Raw genomic sequence first — 19,526 nt, 5'->3', positions numbered from 1 at the left:
ACCATTTTTCAGATCAGCAAAAAAGAGAGGAGATCTATTGCTTTCCATTTGTACAAAAATATCACTGCAAAAAACATAGAATTTTAACAAACAGAATTCAGAATTTGTAATTTTAACAAAAATAAAAATCAAGAAAGAACCAGCTGAAAAAAGGAAAAAATTAAATACAAAAAAAATATCTTTGCTACTGTTGCTGATAAAGCTATCTAACATCTTGTACAACATATCATATCTATTTTCAATTAATGACTCAACAATTCACATATAAATCTTCACGTTTCATTATAGGTGGATCATTTTTGAAAACCTATTCAGTGACATCATTTTGATGGTTGTTTGTCGCCACCTATTGGTTAAACTGCTACAACATTGTAGCATTGTAGCATATGTAATTGTTACAACATTCACCAGCGTCAAGTTCTATAAAACAGTGTTTTTAATCTTTACCATAAACATCAGTGTTTATATCTGAACTATAAACTGTTCTCCCAGTACTTCTGTGTTTTTTAATTGTTTGAAGGAACTGAAAAAGTGTAAAAACTTAAACTCCCTTGATCAACCACAGATTTGAATGCAGCGCTTCGAAGAAATAAAAAACATATGCAAATCATTATCATTTATCATTCATGTTGCCCGGGTTTGAATTGAGATCACAATCTTTTAATTTTTAACTGAGCACCTTCCTCCTGAATGCATTAATGCAGGCTAAACATACAATGAAAAAAAAAAACCTTTAGCATTAATAGTCTAAGAAAGCATTTCGGTCCAACCACAATTTTTTCCATCATCATTATCTTTTACAGGAAAGAGTTTAGGTTCTCTTGGTCAGTGTTTCTCAACCACGTTACTGGAGGACCACCAACACTACGTTTTGGATGTCTCCTTAGTCTGTCACACCCATTACAGGTCTTTCAGTCTCGACTAATGAGCTGATGATCTGATTCAGGTGTGCTTGGTTAAGGAGACCTGGAAAATGTGCAGAGCTGGTGGTCCTCCAGGAACGTGGTTTGGAAACACTGCTCTAGGTAATCTGTATGTCAAGCCCTGTCTTCTCATGGAAATGTACAAAGATGTGTTTGTGAAACGTCCATCAAAATGCACCCTAGCTAACATATCGTAGATTAGCAAAAATGTAAACAGTGCCCTTGTACATACAGCAAAACGTGTCCATTTAACACTTGTATGTATTTCACACTTGAATGTATTTCAAATGAGCCTGTGTTGGTTTTATTGGTAGCCTAAACATTAATTTTGAACCCAATCATGACAATCACTTTAGTGTAGCCAGTGAAATGCTACAACAGCAGGATCTATAGAAAAGCTACAAACAGCCTCCTCTGAAACCACTGTTACAACATACAGTAGCTGAAAAAGGTACTATCACCGCTGCATTTTATCAGGTTCTCTCCAGCGCTTGCAGGTACAGCATCCGTGCACACAGCTTAAACACTTTGACAACTTTGGGTGAAGTCACTTCATGAAACAGAACTGCTAACATCCTGCCACACACTGCAAAGGGACCCAGCAGGAACTAAAGCGTGTGTGAAATTGGCATGTAGAAAAAGTAAAAATCCAGAGGAACAAAAGATGTGTATAATTCATAAAGCCGCGGCTGTCACTTGTTCCTCACATTGTGCTGAAACTTCCCCAAAAGCATGCATTTTTAAAGAGCCGTGCCGATGCTAACCCAGTTAAAAGTTATACTGTAACATCTGAACTGGTCTGTTGTTCACTTCAACAGACCGAGACCTGAAGAGGAACTGGACGAGCTTAGATATTCCAAGAAACTTTCGAAAAGTGCTAAATTTATAACTCAGTCTAAAGCGGGGAATGCATTCTGGCCTGAGAGCAACTGCTTTCCCTTACGATCAGAAATCTTGATAAAAGGGAGGAATCTGTTACTGAATATATAGCTTTTGGCTATCGCAGCACATGACAGATGGGCTATTGAATACACTTCCATTTAAAGCAACTGTGCAACCAAAAATTAAGATTCTGTCAGCATTTACTCATGGAAAATCCTGATAATATAATGCATCTGTAAAACAAATAGTATTTTCCCTGCTGGTCTTATAGCTAAGAGGTTTAGCAACTGGGGTTCATGGACCCTTATAGTAGACCACAATGAATTCTGTCGATAATCTGAGAGAAAAAAACAAAGATAAATAAAATGGGCTTTCAAAGTTTACTGGAACATTTCAGATAATGTTCATTATTTTAAAGGGCACCTATGATGAAAATCATCTTTTGGAAGCTGTTTGGACAGACCTGTGTGTAGGTATTGTGTGTCCACAGTCATACTGAGGTGATGTAAAGACAATAAGTCTCTTTTTTTTAATTTCCTGACGTTAAAATAAGATTCAAATCCCACCCATTTTGAGGCTCACCGCAACGTGACGTAGGAATGTGGTTTCCCTGCCCACCAAATTGATTGACAGCCACATATTAACATGTCTCAGTAGTAACGCAAACATTTTCACAAATGTTCGCCTTCTTCATGTCTATCACTGTGCTGCTCATCTGACATCTGACACAGCCAAGGTGGAGATTGAGGCACAATTGGACAGGCCGGGAAAGGTGGGCAGGGAGAACTAGCATTAAAGGCACAGGCCACAAAAAAAAAAAAAAAAAAACACCTACATAGTGTTTAGCTCAGAAAAATCCAATATTCCGAAAGGTATAATAAATAATATGTTGGGTTTTTTGAGTTGAAACTTTACAGACACTTTCTGGAGACACAAAACACTTATCCTAAATCTTGAAAAAGGTGTAAAACAGGTGCACTTTGAATATTTTTGAATTAAATATTTATACAACTAACATTAATAGCATAAACACAAAATCGACTGCTGTTTACAAAGGTCTACACAAGTGTATTAGCATATATTTAAACATTGTTTTTGCTGGGTCACTGTCCTCAAGCTGCCTCCTGAGTTAAACCTGCCGTAAAATGTTCATAAGTTGACCCCTTCGGTGTTCCCATATGCCATCATTTTTTTTCTATCTCTACCTAGCATCTAATTGTAAAGTGTCAGGTGCACACTAGAAATCAGAGTGGACTGTACATGGGTATAAAATGAATAAATGTAAGGTATTATGTTGTACACTGAAACAGTACAACATTTATTTTAACAGTAGCAATATAAAATTCAATCAGTTATAATACCATGCATTTTTTTACATCAGATATATGGGTCTTTGTAAAAACAAATGTAAAAATATATATTTATTACAGTTTTATGAACTCCATTTCTTTAGTGCACACTATTGCACATGTATTCTGGTAAACTATGCAGAGGTTCTCAACCCTTTTCACTTTGAGGCTGATCTCCTTCTGCGAAAATGTTTTGAAGGTCCACCTGTCTGACATGTTCTCTTAAACTGATTGTCTGAAAAAAATGTTTATTTTAAACCTTAATTTATTACTTTTTTTCCTTCTACTATTATGCTCTTATTTTTATACAGCATATTTTTTTAAATAAATGAACCCTAAATAAATGAACCTCACAGGACAACATGGCAAAAAACAGCTACAGATCTACTATTCATATCTATTAAAAAAAATTTTTAAATTATTAAAAAAATAAGTTTTATTAAAAACAAAAAACACTTTAAATCTGCTAAAATGCATCAATCTGAAGGCAGATGGGTTTGCAGCTGGATAATATTGGAGTTTGCTGACAGGGACAGTAAACAGCCGTTCACTACTGAAACACCACCGAGTTCCGGACCTACTGTACTTGTGTGAGCTGAATGAGATCCAAAAGTTACGTTTCTAAAAGTGCGGGATACATTTCTTATCCAACATATGTTTTACACAGCGGATGCCCTTCCACCTGCAACCCAGTACTGGGAAACCACCATACACACTCACACTCATACGGCTAATTTAGTTTGTTCAATTCACCTATACCGCATGCCTTTGGACTGTGGGGGGAACCGGAGCACCCTGAGAAAACCCTCACCAACACAAAGAGAACATGCTAACTCCACACAGAAATGCCAACTGACCCAGCCAAGACTCAACCAGTGACCTTCTTGCTGTGAGGCGATTGTGCGACCCACTGAGCTACCATTTTAGATTCAAGTTTTATTATATGGATAACATAAGAAAACATTCCCAGACATCTATACAGTGTTTGTCTTCATTGAAATCAAACACAATAATCCTTGCTAACTTGCGGAATGCAATGAAAAATTGTTTACAACTAAAACTTTTTTAAAAAGATGATATATGCGGAGAGAAAAGGGAAGTGAACAGTTTCTGTAATAATGAGACAGTGAATATCATGAGTTACATCTCTGGACCTCAACATTGTGAAATTCTGCAAGAAGGCCTGCGAACACCATGTGGCACTAATAAATGTGAGAAATATTCATCCTCGTTCTCTCTCTCTCTCTCTCTCTCTCTCTCTCTCTCTCTCTCTTAGTCCCACAGTTCACTGATGCAGATGAAGGGATTGTTTGTGTAAAAGGCGAATGGACTTCCTTCTATTCTGGCCTTTTTCCTGTCTGTGTAGCAGGCGTTCCTGTGCCAGGCTAAAAATACCCCCAAACACACCGTAAACTGAAGCCGGCACACAGGAACCACGTCACAATACACTCGCAGGAGGGGCGGCGTTGACCACCAATCTGTCCTTTTTTGTGTGTGCGAAAAGGGGGTGTGAGTGAGGAAAAGAGAAAGATCATGAGCGAGAGACAATAGTCCGTGGTGTTATCATTACTGTCTCTTTGGTTCTCCTCGCGCGCTGCAGGTTAAATAAAGACTGCTTGTTTTTTTTCCAGTCAGTGGCTTTTGAACAGGATGTCATAGACACACAGTGGATCTGTGTCACGTGGTTTCCACCTCCCCCAAAATAATCAAACTCGAGTAACTATAGCTTCAATAAACAGCCTGACCTTGATCTGATCTCAAACGAGAGCCGCAAAACAATTGCGAATACATCAAACTCTCAGCCCGGACAAAAGCGTGGGACATTAACAGGGTGTTCGAACAATGGATAACCCCAATTCTCAACTCTCTCTTTTGTTTCGGAGGGCCTCTATTCAAATGAGCGGCAGATATTTTTAATATGACCACCACGTACAACAATTTTTCCCAGCTTCCAATCAGTCTTTGAAGGGACGAGCCCCTCTGGTTACCATAGTGAGGAGGATTTATTGGGAGACAATGGGACTTCCCACCCAGCAGGCTGTCATTCAATCGCAGATATTTACGGGCAGGAATTACTCACAGTTAAGATCACCCCCTGCCTCAAATATGCCTTGTGAATGTTTCTGTTTTCCCGTCTCCCCGTTCGGCCTGTTTGTGTGGGTCTGAGGTATGAGCTCTTCGATCTGTCTGTGGTTTGAATACACAAGTGTACAGGGGTAAAGAGGTTTCATAACGGAAGAGCTTTGCACATGTAATGGCTGAGAATGTAGCGCTAAACATGCAACAACTGAAATTAACTCCAGTTTCAGGTGAGTTTCGCAGAACTGCTGATTGTTTAAAGCTCTTACCTTAGAAGGGAAATATAGCGAGATGCATTTATAACTCTCAACTGCATTCAGGGCTGGTGTGTGTTTAACTTATGTTAAAAACTAAAGTGTAAGTGGCCAGTTGAATGGTTTTATGGCACATATGTTGATCCTGAACGATTGCCATATAGGATATTTATATGGTCCTTCAAGGTACATGCCAAAACTCCTCAATTGCTTCTCATAAATCAATGAATTGAATCAGAGATCAATTCCTTGCAGATCAAATGGAAATGCTTCCCAGAAGAAAATGACTAGATAGGATCTCAGCAATATTGCAAGATACTCAAGTCTGCAAACTAAAGTCAAACATTTTTACACGAGCACACAATTTACCCATCATTACCCTTCTAAAACACATGTGCTTTGATGTCATAAATAATATGCCTATTATCGCTCACTATACTTATTGTATAACACAGTCTTCTGTGCTTTTTATCCTAAGTAGCTTTAGGAGAAGCACTAGAGACAAAATTGATACAGTTGGTAATACAGATAGATAAACATCGGAACATCAGAATAGAAATACCTTCACTATAAGGAATAAATTGTTCTTTAGAAATTGTTGTTTAAAATTTTCTTATTTGAACTCTTATTTTTAAGATTGTGTTTAAATTTTAATGAGCAGCAATTAGGAGTCTACTGAGTAAAGATAACAGAGTTTTAGGTACTACTAAAGATGAATACTGAAGATTCAAAGAGATATCTGAAAAACTTAGACATGCTTCATATTCACATAAACACTTTTTGATCATGGTTTGAGCAAAAAAAAATGAATGGAAAAAAAACATTTAATTTTGGATAACATAAAGTAGGGCTGCACAATATATCGTTTCAGCATTGATATCGCATTGTGTGTATTCACTGCAATGTTGAATTGGGATTAAAGTTGATCAGCAATAAAGAATGAATTTTACATTACATTAGATTTTTTAATAACAAAGGGTGGGACAAAAAATCAATATGCTGATTTATCATGATAATTCTGCTACTGTGATACATTATCAATGTAGCCAGATATCGATATTTATTTAATAGTACAAAAGGGCTGTATTAATTAACAAAATTGTATCAATATAGTAATGTATATCACAGAAAAACAAAATGTTGCAATGTCAGATTTTTCCAAGATCATGCAGCCCTAACATAAAGTATATTTTGTGATGTAAAAAATGTGGTTTCCTTTAGACATTTTGGCATAAACCTTAATGCAATCACTGACAAAGCAAATATGCAAATTATGTTAACTGGTTTTGGGATATACAGTGTAAAATGTCAGTGAATGTTTACCCAAGATTATTTTTTAAACAATGGCTGCGTCTGAAATCGAATACTTCCATACTAGTTTGCTAAAAAAGGTAAACAAGCAGAGTAGTATGTCCGAATACATAGAATTGGAAAATCAGTATGCGAAAAGTACCCAGATGACCTACTATTTCTGAAAAGATTCTGAAGTGTGCGTTCGATGCTTGCTATGCTATCCCATGATGCCCCTTGAGAAGTTCCATTCATACTTCTCACATTCATACTGTATAGATTATACTTTTCTAATGGCCAAGTAGTATGTTTAAATTCAGTAGTATGTTTAAATTCCACTGAGTAGTAGGCGGTTTCGGACGCAGCCAATGTGAAATTATGAGCAGTTTGAAAAGTGTATTGACAGTAGTAGTATTCAGTACTCCTTTCAGGGGGTTTACAATGGGTTAACTAGTTCAACTAAAGAAAGCCCTATTAAGTATTAAAACACAATGAATACAAAAGAAGTTCAACCAATTAGTACCCTACTTTCACAATTTAATCTACGAGCTTAATAAATCCTACATTTTGACCAAACACAACACTGATTTCACATCATGAATAGTTCAATGAATTTTCATCATATGACGAAGTGGGCCATTGCTACACTGAAGGACCCTTGTCCTCCATCTCTCTCTTTCTCTCTAAGTGTATTGTGTGTGTGAGTGTGACACTAGCAGCTGTTTTTCTGTCCTTCTTCCTGTTCATTCAAAGGGGATGCAGGCCATCTTGTTTCGTCTCCTCGGGTCTAAAAAAGAACCAGCTAAACACAAACAATGAGCACATATCCTGCTCCGCCAACAGTTTGTTTCACACTCTCGCAGTGTTTGTTTTAAACGGCTATGTGAACGTTAGCATCAGGCTATTGTTACAGATGTGTGCTGCGTCAGTAGACTAGAACAAAACGGACGAAACCACAACATGAAGTACTAACATTCCATCGGCCTGCTGAAAAGTTGTTGCATAATATTCGTAATAATTATGAAAAGACTGAATTATACAAGTTTATAGCCTCTTCAATGATTGTTGTGTGGCTTTGAGTCACATGAAAAGCTGTGAAAGATTTCAGGTCTCTGATGAAACCATGACGCACTTGACTAGAAATCCCATTTACCAAACATTTACTTGGATTTCAAAGACACATTCTTAGAAATTCTTTGAAATGTCCAAATGAGATGTCCAACTGTTCATGGACAGATTGTTTTGTTCTGTAATCATGACTAACAGATTTATGCGGGCTTCACACTTCACAAAACACTTCCATGCAACTTTTCTTTAAATGCTGTGCATGTCTTGTGTAAAATTCCACTTTTGAAAGATTTCAAGTAATAGTGTTCCCAAAAATAAACATTCTGTCATCATGTACTCATCCACCACAACCTGTTTGAGATTCTTTCCTCTGTTAAACTGTTTAACAACGATATACGGAAGAATGCTGAGAAGAAAACAGCAATTGACTTAAATAGTACAGTGACTACGCTTACATGGACATTAGTAATCAAATTATTTGCCTTAATCCGAATAAGACAATATTATGATTAAAGTGTTTACAGGAGTTGCTTTCTGAATGTTCTTTCCATGATGCCGTTTTACACGTTATAGCACATGATTTGATTATTGTCATTGCTTCACCTCGCTATCCACATTTCCACCTGAGTTTTATGTAATTTCTGGCGTTTCATTTTTAATTTGTTGACAAACTGGAGTTTGGCACTTTCACTTTCATTTAGGAACATTTCATGCATGCCCCCGTGGCAAACGAGATATTGGATGCGAGTATGAACTGCTTGAAGAGTGTTGTTTTAATAGAATTTGATAGCACACATGGTATGGTGGAAAAAAAAATTCTGCTCAGATTAAACTCAGATTAAAATAATCAAAACTCACTGTTTACACATGGTAGACTCTTAATCAGAGCATTGTCTTAATCGTATTAAATTAGATTAATGCCATGTAAGCATACTCAATAGCTGCTTTTTCTTAACGAAATTATTCAGAACATTATGTTTTGTCTTCAACAGAAAAATGCGATTGAGTAAATGTTATAGAAATGTTCATTTTTGAAGGTAAACCATTTCTTTAAGAAGTACAAAAGTGATAAAATAAATTAATCAAAAGTTACCGTTTGCATGGTAGACTCTTAATCAGAGCAGTGTCTTAATCGTATTGAAATCAGATTATTGGAGTCCATGTAAACACACTCAATGGCTGCTTTTTAAATTATTTTTTACAAAATTATTCAGAATATCATGTTTTGTCTTCAAAAGAAAAATGCAGTAGAGTAAATGTTAAAGAAATGTTCAGTTTTGGAGGTAAACCATTCCTTTATGAAGTATAAATGTGATAAAAATGTCACTTCAGACAAAGGTAGACTGTTGAGGATATGCAGGATTTTGTGGCTCTCATGAAAGCTGTGGCTAATGTGTGACTGAATGAATTCATGCGTGCAGTTTTTATATGAGGAAATGTTACAGGTAAACGTACATAAATAAAGAACTGCTTGTGCTGCTTGACTCGAGCAGTAACGTCTGACTGAATTTGAGGACTGATGAAATACAGTACAAGTGACAGAAACAAGTGAAAGACTGATTCAGGATCACCAATCAAACAGTTTCTGACATGTGGTCAGAAGGACAGGAGAGACTTCTGATGGGAGCTAAGTGCTTTTTGATGTAAAGCACTGCCATCTGGCTCAATTATAGAAAGTGTGTGAAGTTCTGTACTTGATTTCTAGATAGAAAGGGGAGGACTATATGTAGAAGACAATGTAGAATCAAAATTTCCTCTTACTGTGAATAATTCATAGATGCATGTCATTTAAAAAAAATATTATTTATAAATAAATAAATAAATAAAAATGGCTACAATTTATATGGTCTTTTTAAGGCAATATGTTTATCACATGTACATCTACAAACAATACATTTCCACTCGGTCGGCATGTTTGGTTCATTTTATTCAAAATCTACTGTGATTGCTTTGTTAGTGAGATTCATTTCACTGAGTGTGAACACTTCCATCTGAACCCTGGTTCAAATAAAATATGAATACAGGATAACACTTTATTTTGATGGTCCATTTGATTATTAGTAGACTGTCTGATTAATATCTGTTGATACTGCTCCTTCAACTGACATATAACTGACTATAAGAAACTTTGCAAATTCATGTCAACTTAGACTAACCCTAACCCTTACCTCAACCCTAACCCCAACCTACATGTAACAGTCTACTTATAATCTAATGAGATTAGTTGGCATGTAGATGCATTGTAAATTAAATTCAACAAACGGACCATCAAAAAAAAGTGTGATCGAAAATAGAAAACACTGTAAAAAATGCTAGGTTCCACACAATTCATTCATGTTGTCCCAATTGTAAACTGATTAACTTAATTGTTTTTACAAATTCAAGTGAATTGAACCATAAAACATTTAGCTGTCCCCCCAAAAAACTGAAGAATTGTGATTATTCATTAATTTTCATTAATTTATCCTGCATATGTTTTATGCAGCAGATGCATTTCCAGCCACAACCCAGTACTGGGAAACACCCATACATCTCACATTCACACATAAAACATGGCCAATTTAGCTTATTCAATTCACCTATACCGCATATCTTTGAACTTTGGGGGAAACTACCAACAATGAAACACCAACTGACCCAGCCGGGGCTCAAACCAACAACCTTCTTGTTGTGAGGCGACAGTACTAACCACTAAGCAACTGTGTTTATTCAACTAATTAAAAAAAGTAGTTTGAACAAACAGCAAAAGTAATTTCTTGAGTGCAGACTAGAGCTGCATGGTATTGGAAAAGTCAATATTAGTTTTTCTGCAAAATATATATTGCGTTATGAATACAATTTCTTGGGATGATAAACTTTCACTCTATTATGGTTAAACTTTGTGACTCTCATGTGTTCTGAACTGTAGCTTTTCGTCTGCTATAATTCCAACTTGACGTCGAAAATCCTGTGAAGTGAGTATTGTGAATGCATTGCGATATCAATGCTGAAACCATATATTGTGCAGAACAGGCAAACTAACCAAAAACACAATGGGAATTTGCTCAAAAAGAACAGAATGCTCAAGCATCGTGTCTCTATTCACAGAACCTATATCTTGCCTTAACAGTTTCAGAACAGACATTTGAATCACATCTGACTTCAGCAGATCTTTGCTTGTGCATGTGACAGAGCAATCACTGGCACTATTTCAGCTCCTTTACACATTTTATAAGCTCACAACGATTAGCTTTCAGCTAATTAAGCATTTTATGTGTGCACACACAGCAAGGGCATTTAGCCCAGCACACAGCATTATGTACGTTAGATTCTGTCATACAATATGTTCCATTTGTTGGTAGCTTTAGGTTTGGTCTTAAAAGTTAAAAGCTTGAACACTACTTCAAAGTTAAACCAGGAAAAAATGTATTATTTTAGTTTTATGGTCTGGACCAAATGAGCCAAGAGAGCCAAACAAGTGTGAATACATGCTAATTATAGTAAAGAATGAATAGACTGTAAGCTATGTGTAGTTGCGAAGTTAGATATAGTCAACAGAATGATTCATTTAATGAAACAATGTTCCTTTTCTGCTGACCATTGCATAACAAAAATAGCTAAAGAGCACTGTTTCAGCAAACTTTGTATCTGGTCTGTCTGGATTTAGGTACAACAAGAAACATTTTATTACCATAAATTCCTGATTAATAAAAAACAAACCTCTTATCTGAAAAATCAAGTCAAAATGAAGTTTGCAAGCTACAATTCACAATGATTTTGAAGTGTTTTAAATCTCTAAACTGACTAAAATATAATTAACTAGAAGACTAGTTTAGCCAATCGTCAAGCCACTATGAGGTCACTGGCGTATTGGCATTTTCAGCAAAGGAAAAACTTCAAACGTAAATACACCGTCACAAAGCTAGTTCACAATCCCTCCAATATGGACAGAAGACAGACATGCGTGCACATACGCAGCAGGGCACAAACACACATCGACACTCTTGCTCTATAAATAGCCTGCCATTTTACTGGAAATAGGAGCTACGGCTCACAACAGTATTGCAAATAACATTGATAAGAAGGAGACATAAATGCAGTGCCAAAATAGTTCGACACATTAATCGAACAAGAAAGCATAGACAGAAAGGAAAGATCATCCATGTTACAGACACCTGCCTACACTAGGCATCAGAGATTCTGTGTAACTGCAGAAACTACAGATCTGTGAATGACTGTGTGTGTGTGTGCTAACAGAGCTTAAATATTACTGATGCGACACACAGATCATCAGCGCAGAAAAAGTTTATTTTTCACATGTTCATTGCCTAACCAGAGAAATGATGACAGACATGAAAGTTCTATTGTTATATATATATATATATATATATATATATATATATATATATATATATATATATATATATACATATACATATATATACATATACATATATATATATATATATATATATATATATATATATATATATATATATATATATATATATATATATATATATATAGCTAATTATAATAACCATTTTGTTAATAAACACAACTTTCTTAAAATTACTTTATGTATTGATGTTATCGAATGGAGGTCAGATTTATTTAACTTCCACTAACACATTTGTTCACAAACTTTCCTATTTTAACGATCCAGGCACAAAGGATAAGCACCTCAAGAGCATTAGGGCATATCTGAATCCACTTTTGCTATTTTATGGATGGAGAAATACACTTTGCGCCCATGCACGTGGTTTAACAAGGTTGTGCTTATTCTCTTAATAAGTTATGGGTGTGTTAAGGCTGCTCAATTATGCAAAAAAATCATAATCACTAATCATAATCAAAATTATTTTGGTCATAATTCTAATCATAACTCAATTATTGGTAAACAATTATTATTAAATTATTATTACTATGATTACAACTACTCAAATTGATATAGAGTTGGAGTCAAAAGTATTCACCCTCTTGTGAATTTTTTTTTTATAAATATTTTCCAAATGATGTTTAACAGAGCAAGGAATTTTTCGCAGTATTTCCTATAATATTTTTTCTTCTGGAGAAAGTCTTATTTGCTTATTTTGGTGAAAACAAAAGCAGTTTTAAATATTTTTAAACTTATTTTAAGATCAATATTATTAGCCCCCTTAAGCAATATATTTTTTGATCGTCTGCAGAAGAAACTACTGTTATACAATGACTTGCCTAATTAAGCCTTTAAATTACAGTTTAAGCGGAATGCTTGTATCTTGAAAAAACTATCTACTAAATATCATGTACTGTCATCATGGTAACGATAAAAGAAATCAGTTATTAATGCTGTACATCCTTTGTGTATTAAGCCGTAAGCATTTGAACCTGCAAAGTATGGTGCATGGTTTCCGCTACATTCATTCTTCCATGGCAGGGCGCCACGCCAAAATTCAGCCTGCCACGTCTACATTAAAGCTTCTCATTCAAAACATTATATTTTTTGATAGCTGGAAAAAAAAATCGCATCAAAACGTATTAAAGGGTAAGTGAATTATAACAGCGCGAACTTTTCTGTAACCGTAGTAGTGCATGGGTCATTTGTTTAACCCTTTACAGGTGCGTGATGCGTGAGGCCAGCAAACATGACGGATAGCCTTTTCACTTTACTTCAGGGCGCATTAATGCAGCTCTGTTTGTCTGTTTGTATTGGAGACATTCATAAATATTCCTAGAAAATCTAATAAATGCTGGAGACATACTCTTTATGTAAACGCACTAAATCACACTTCAGCAGCATTTATTTAAGAGAGCACAAGAAGATCTGCACGCTCTTGAAGCGGCTTATATTTGAGGGGGCATGCAAGAAGTTTTGTGCACGAGCAGAGGAAATTGGCGCGCAAGCAAAGAGGTCCGCATGCCTGTAGGCTATTACATAAATGCGATCTTGACTTCTAATACTGCACTCACAACATTTGTCATTGAAATAACGCCACAGGTAATTGGTATATCCGTGTAAAAAAAGGCCAGCCACCACAGCTGGAAAAAATCCTAGAGGAAACACTATGGTGCATCACTAACATGCTCTGCACTGGACTTTAGAGCAGCTTTCAGTTGGCCAATAGCGCAGTCTATTTCAATTCTTCAAATAGCAACGCATAACCAATGCGCCATAACAAACCTTCTATTTAGACCGGAACACACATGAGTCCACAAAGAGGCGCAAATGGATTTGCTAATTAAACAACGTGGTGCAAAACGTGAAAATTAGGATTGCACTGGTCTGAAAATAGCAACAAATCATGCCAAACATGTCTTGCGCCTTATTGCGCCGGGTGTATGATAGGGCCCATAGAGTTTTGCTTATTAGTCAAATACTGTGTGTAGTTATGAATTCAAAGAGGGAAACAATTGAACAACAGTAATGAAACATCATGTTGTGTAGATGTTTGCATACATGTGGCTTTTAGCACAGGAAAACATGTTAAAACTATTTACAGAGACACTAGAGCAACTGTGAACAGAGACTTTACAAGCCACCGGTTAATGCTGATTTATACACGACCTATTTATGGAAAATGATGATACATTACAGTGATTTTTTCCATTAATACGTTAGTGCTAAAACCCCGGACACGGTTAATAAAGCCAGAGAGAGTGAGCTACAGTACAGAGAAAAACCGAGAAGCATGTGTGCATGTGTTCGAAATAAAGAGTCTGTGTGTGTCTATGTGTGCAAGTGAGTTTCAGAGAGTACATAGAGATGTCCTTGGGCCACGATCGTCCCTGTGACTTATGAACAAAAATTGAAACTACAACAACATTTGCAATTCAACATCTGAGCAGGCTGCAATCTGAACTGACTAAAATCAGCATTGTGTTAAGTCTTTCTCACACCCACACACAGACAAACATACACATTGCACGGTGAAAAAAAACGAATGCTTAACTGCAATGACTCGAGGGTTTTGCAGACAACTATGTAAATGTGAATAACTAACATTGGTAAATTGAAAACAATTTGTGCTCAAGGGGCTAATGATAGAATTCAGAAACCTAACGCACATCCCAAACCGCATATCTGTGCACTGTTCTATGCCAATTGTAGTATAAATACTGTAGTAATGCATTCACACACACACACACCAAATCCCAAAATAATAAGCACCCTTAAAAAGCTAAGATGTTGTACTAATTCAACCAACAGAATTAAGCATATAGAATGTTCTCATTGGTCACAGCTTTGGCTCACATAGCAGAAGGGGAGGAGCTTTAGAGCGTTGACGTTGGATTACTTTATTTATTTTGGATTGTGCAAATAAATTTCTCCAAATGATGATCCTTATGCTGGATGGACTCATGATACTGTAGGCTCCATTGTTATTTTGCTTATCAATTTCAGGAAGTTAGCAATTGTTAAACATCGTCTTGAAATGGTTTGAATTTCTGGTTAGTAGCAAAATGTTAGTGTTCAAACCTAAACTCATACACTACACACAATAGTGTATAGCGTCATTTGAGACACAACTCTAGTTATTGGTGACATTGATAGTGTGTTTAGCAACTGCAGCCACAGACTTATTGCTTGTGCTCATGCTCAAGACTGAACATAATGCGCAAATCAGGTAAAGTCAAGTCAAGCTAAGCTTTATTGTCAGTCCGCTACATGTGTGAACATACAGTGCCACAAAGTGTAGAGTCTCGCAGGACCACGGTGCTAGATAAATAAACATAATCATACATATGAATACTACACAAGATGTAGGAGCTATTTTCAAAGCCTAAACATAACTAACAAGTGTTAATCTAACTAACTACTAACTAAACATATAGTATTAATACTTCACTATACGCACAACCTAAGACAGACTTTACAAGTATTTTTACATAAGACGGAACAATATTGTGCAAGATAATGTGCAAAGGAGGTGTTTAAGTTTGAAGTAAACAAGTAGTGCATCATACTGTATACTTAATATACTGCAAAGGTGTTTTTTTAATTGTGTAGAAGTACAAGAGCCCCAGGAAACACTGTATGTTGCTATAATGTTCTTATGTGATTGCCATTGAGTTATGTTTTAGGAACTAAACAAGAATCATTTGCTAATGTTCTCTGTAAGTTCTTTTAAAACCTTCCAGGAACAAAAGGGAGCCCCCTTTTTGTACCAACTTAAAGTGAACATAGAAGAGAAAGTTCTGGCAACAAGCTCTGCAATGGCCCGCCATCATATCAACAGATGAGGTAGGTAAAGTTGCACTGTTATGGCAGTTCAGTTATATGTGTGTATATTAAATACAACAGACTTTGAATCAATCCATTTTCTTGGCATGCCACATGTGTTACAGTCCAGAATAGTTTTTTTTAGCATTATACTGATAACTGTAGCATTTGTTTCATGTTTCATACAACATAGAAGAGGTCACGGAACCAAGCATTATATCCACAAACTTCAGAATTTCTTGGAATCCTGAGTCCTTCAGACAAAAACAATTAAACAAAAAAACTGTCAGTAAGATTTGACAAACATTAAAGGAATAACTTTTTGGGAATTTGTTATCGGTTGTTCACACATTGCCAAAAATCATGAGTAAATAAAACTGCTTACAATATTAAGGACCAAACCAATGAACATGCATATGATTTTTTTTATTGTTACATCCAGCTGTAACCCAAATATAAATAATATTCAATAGTGTTTAAAAAAGAATGTGTAGAAACTCAAATGACAAAAAAAACATATTTGTTTTGTACTTTAAACAATATATAACAGTGTATTCATATTGTAATATATTGTATAATAATTATATTAATTTATTGTAAGTTGCATATATATAATTGTATGTGTGTGTGTGTGTGTGTGTGTGTGTGTGTGTATATATATATATATATATATATATATATATATATATATATATATATATATATATATATATATATATATATATATATATACACACATAGTAATATATGTTTATGACAATATAAAGTACACAAAAACAAATGTAAATCAATTGAAATCACAAATGTATCCATAACACACAATCTCTGCACACTAGGGTAAAGTTGGTTTTATATTTGTACATTCATTCAGTGACAGCTCTCTATATTGTTTGTATGGTAATTTAAACAATTAAAATAAAATAACATGTAATTATGACTTTAAAACTACATTAGCACTATGTAATTGGCAAAATATTTGCTGTTTTTAATATTTGGAATATGCAGTGAATACTTTTGTGAAATTATATTATTAAGAAGAAAGTCTTAATGCATAAATGTAAAACCAACTTTATCTCAATTCTCTGCACAACATGATGGTCAGACTGACCTACTGTAACATCTAACTGACACTAAGGTCGTCAGAACAAACAGATGAATATCAGTGTTTTCCCCACTGCCTCCTATCCTATTATCACCACACAAACATGGCATAACACACCAGACAACTAAAAACGATACAACACCAACAACAACAACAACAAAAAAAACTTCTGACCTTCAAATTCCTCTATCAAAAATCTCTCAAGCTGCAACATGTTTGCGTTAAGAGTGTAAATTGTCCTTCTGTACTCTTCAGCTGATCACAGTAACACCGTCTGGCTTTAAACCACACATTTCACTGTGTAAAACTGACCCAACTGACAACATCTAGCATGCCATAGTTTGACAGTAATTTTATGTAACCACTAAACAAACCACTGGCTTTAATTAGGAGTGAGAATCTCTTATGTGATCAAGTAAAAGAGGTCTTACCTTATTGTGGATATCTTCACACTCAGGACAGATGTGAATAATGCAGCATACTTCTCTGTAAGTAAATGTTTCTCTGAACAAGAAAGAAAGACAGAAAGTATAAACTGCACGTCAGATGCACTGTTCAGTGAGATCAAAGCGCACACAATCAACAAGAGTGTGGTGTGCAAGAGCCGAGCATGTGATACTGACCCCACACAGATGCATGCTGCCGCTCTCCTCCCTCCGCTCTCTCTGGCCCTCCTCCTACACTCACACTCAGTCCCACCCCTCACCTCCCTTCACTCCGTCTCTTTCAGCTCCATCAATCAATCATTCTGTACCTTTCTTCCTCCTCCACCCCTCTCTCTCTTTCTTTCTCTCTCTCTCTCACACACACACATGCAGCTCCAGTACATTAATTACAGACGATAATAACATAGCAGAAAGCAAAGGCAACCCCTGCTGGATTGTAATAACATGGTAAATAAATGAAATAGAATATTTAAGTGCTACTGCATACATCAAGGTATGCTATAGTGCAGGCTTTCAGTTAATTATTTATTAACTGAAATATTACTTATTAACATTTATCTCAGCTGTTAAACGTGTTTGTTTTATTGTTCCTTTTTTGGATGGTCTCTTGCAGTATTTGGAGCTTAAAGAAGCACAAAAATATAATCATTTTAACAAATAAATCTTCCTTTAGACATGAAATGTTATTCACTTATAATATGGGCTTTTGGGCGACATAGTGGCACAGTGGGTAGCGCTTTCGCAAGGAGCAAGAATGCTGCTGGTTTAAGCCTCGGATCAGTTGGCATTTCTGTGTGGAATTTACAGGTGCTCCAGTTTACCCCACAGTCCAAAGACATGCAGTGTAGATGAATTGAATAAACTAAATTGGCCGTAGCGTGTGGGTGTGAATGCAAGACTGTATGGGTTTTTCCCAGTGCTGGGTTGCAACTGGAATGGCATCCACTGTATAAAACAAATGCTGGATAAGTTGGTGGTTCATTTTACGCAACCCTTGATTAATAAAGGGACTAAGCTGAAAAGAAAATGAACGAAATGAATAAATGAATGAATAGGGCTGTTTAATGCTTGATTCTGATTGGCTGATGGACACATTATTTTAACAAAAAAATGGCTGATGTGAAAATTATTTTAACATAAACACAAAGCCAATTTAGTAGGCTACCAAATAGGAGCAATTTAAGGCAAATATTAACCTCGCCAAAATAGTGAAACCCTTTTTTTATTTAGGCTTCTTAGGTGGCAAAGAATTCTGGCCCAGATTTGACATAAATCTGGCACAGCAGGCATTCATCCGGCACTGTCATACAGCATGTGGGCCAAACATGGCCCAGGTTTGGCAGAGGTGGCACCGTCTTTAAGGTGGCACGCAATACTTGGGCCAGATGTAAAATGTAGTATTTGGCCCAGATGTTGATAAATGATATGTGGGCCATGTACGTTTAGCTTATCTTGACCCACATTTAAAATACATTTGTATTATTTTCAAATAAAGAAAAAAGATTCTACCAATCAAGTCGCTTCAAGAAAAAGCACGCCTTGAGTGCAATGATTCATGGGTTTATCAATTTCATTGCAGTCAAGACACCAACATATCTGGCCCAGTTCAGGCTCAGTGATGGGTTATTGACTAGGCCCAGATATGGTCCATGTTTGGCCCTTGTCTGGAAGCCAGACTTGGTCCTATCATGTACCGTAATTCACTGTGGCATCTGGACCAAGCAAAAGCTGATTGTGTGGCCCTAAGCTGGGTCAGAGATAGTTTGCTATGTGGGTTGTATTTAACAGTACTGTAAAAATACTCAAAAATGTCTGTCAGAGATTCCAAACATTTATATTTGGTTTAGCAAAGTTACTCGATTTCCCGATTTCACATCTGTTACATCCATAACAAAGCTTTTTCCTTATAAATGCAAAAAAAAAAAAAAAAAAAAAAAGTAAAATAAAATAA

The 19,526-nt window shown here is 35.9% G+C and overlaps 1 protein-coding gene across 9 annotated transcripts in view; it reads right to left on the bottom strand.

The window, feature by feature from the left end:
* The window catches only part of rasgrp3 (RAS guanyl releasing protein 3 (calcium and DAG-regulated)), an 83,450-nt gene extending 65,648 nt beyond the window's left edge, over positions 1 to 17,802 (bottom strand). For 5 of the 9 annotated variants that reach the window (XR_015512688.1, XR_015512684.1, XR_015512685.1 and 2 more), the window contains exon 1: positions 17,561 to 17,749. The gene's annotated coding sequence lies outside the window, so the exon portion shown is untranslated. The other 4 variants (XR_015512689.1, XR_015512686.1, XM_087289254.1 and 1 more) reach the window with 1 other exon arrangement.
* Positions 17,803 to 19,526: the final 1,724 nt, after the last annotated feature.

The sequence above is a fragment of the Danio rerio genome, chromosome 17, assembly GCF_052040795.2.
Source record: "Danio rerio strain M-AB ecotype USA chromosome 17, GRCz13ab, whole genome shotgun sequence".
NCBI lineage: Eukaryota > Metazoa > Chordata > Actinopteri > Cypriniformes > Danionidae > Danio > Danio rerio.
This window is presented reverse-complemented; position numbering and strand designations above follow the sequence as displayed.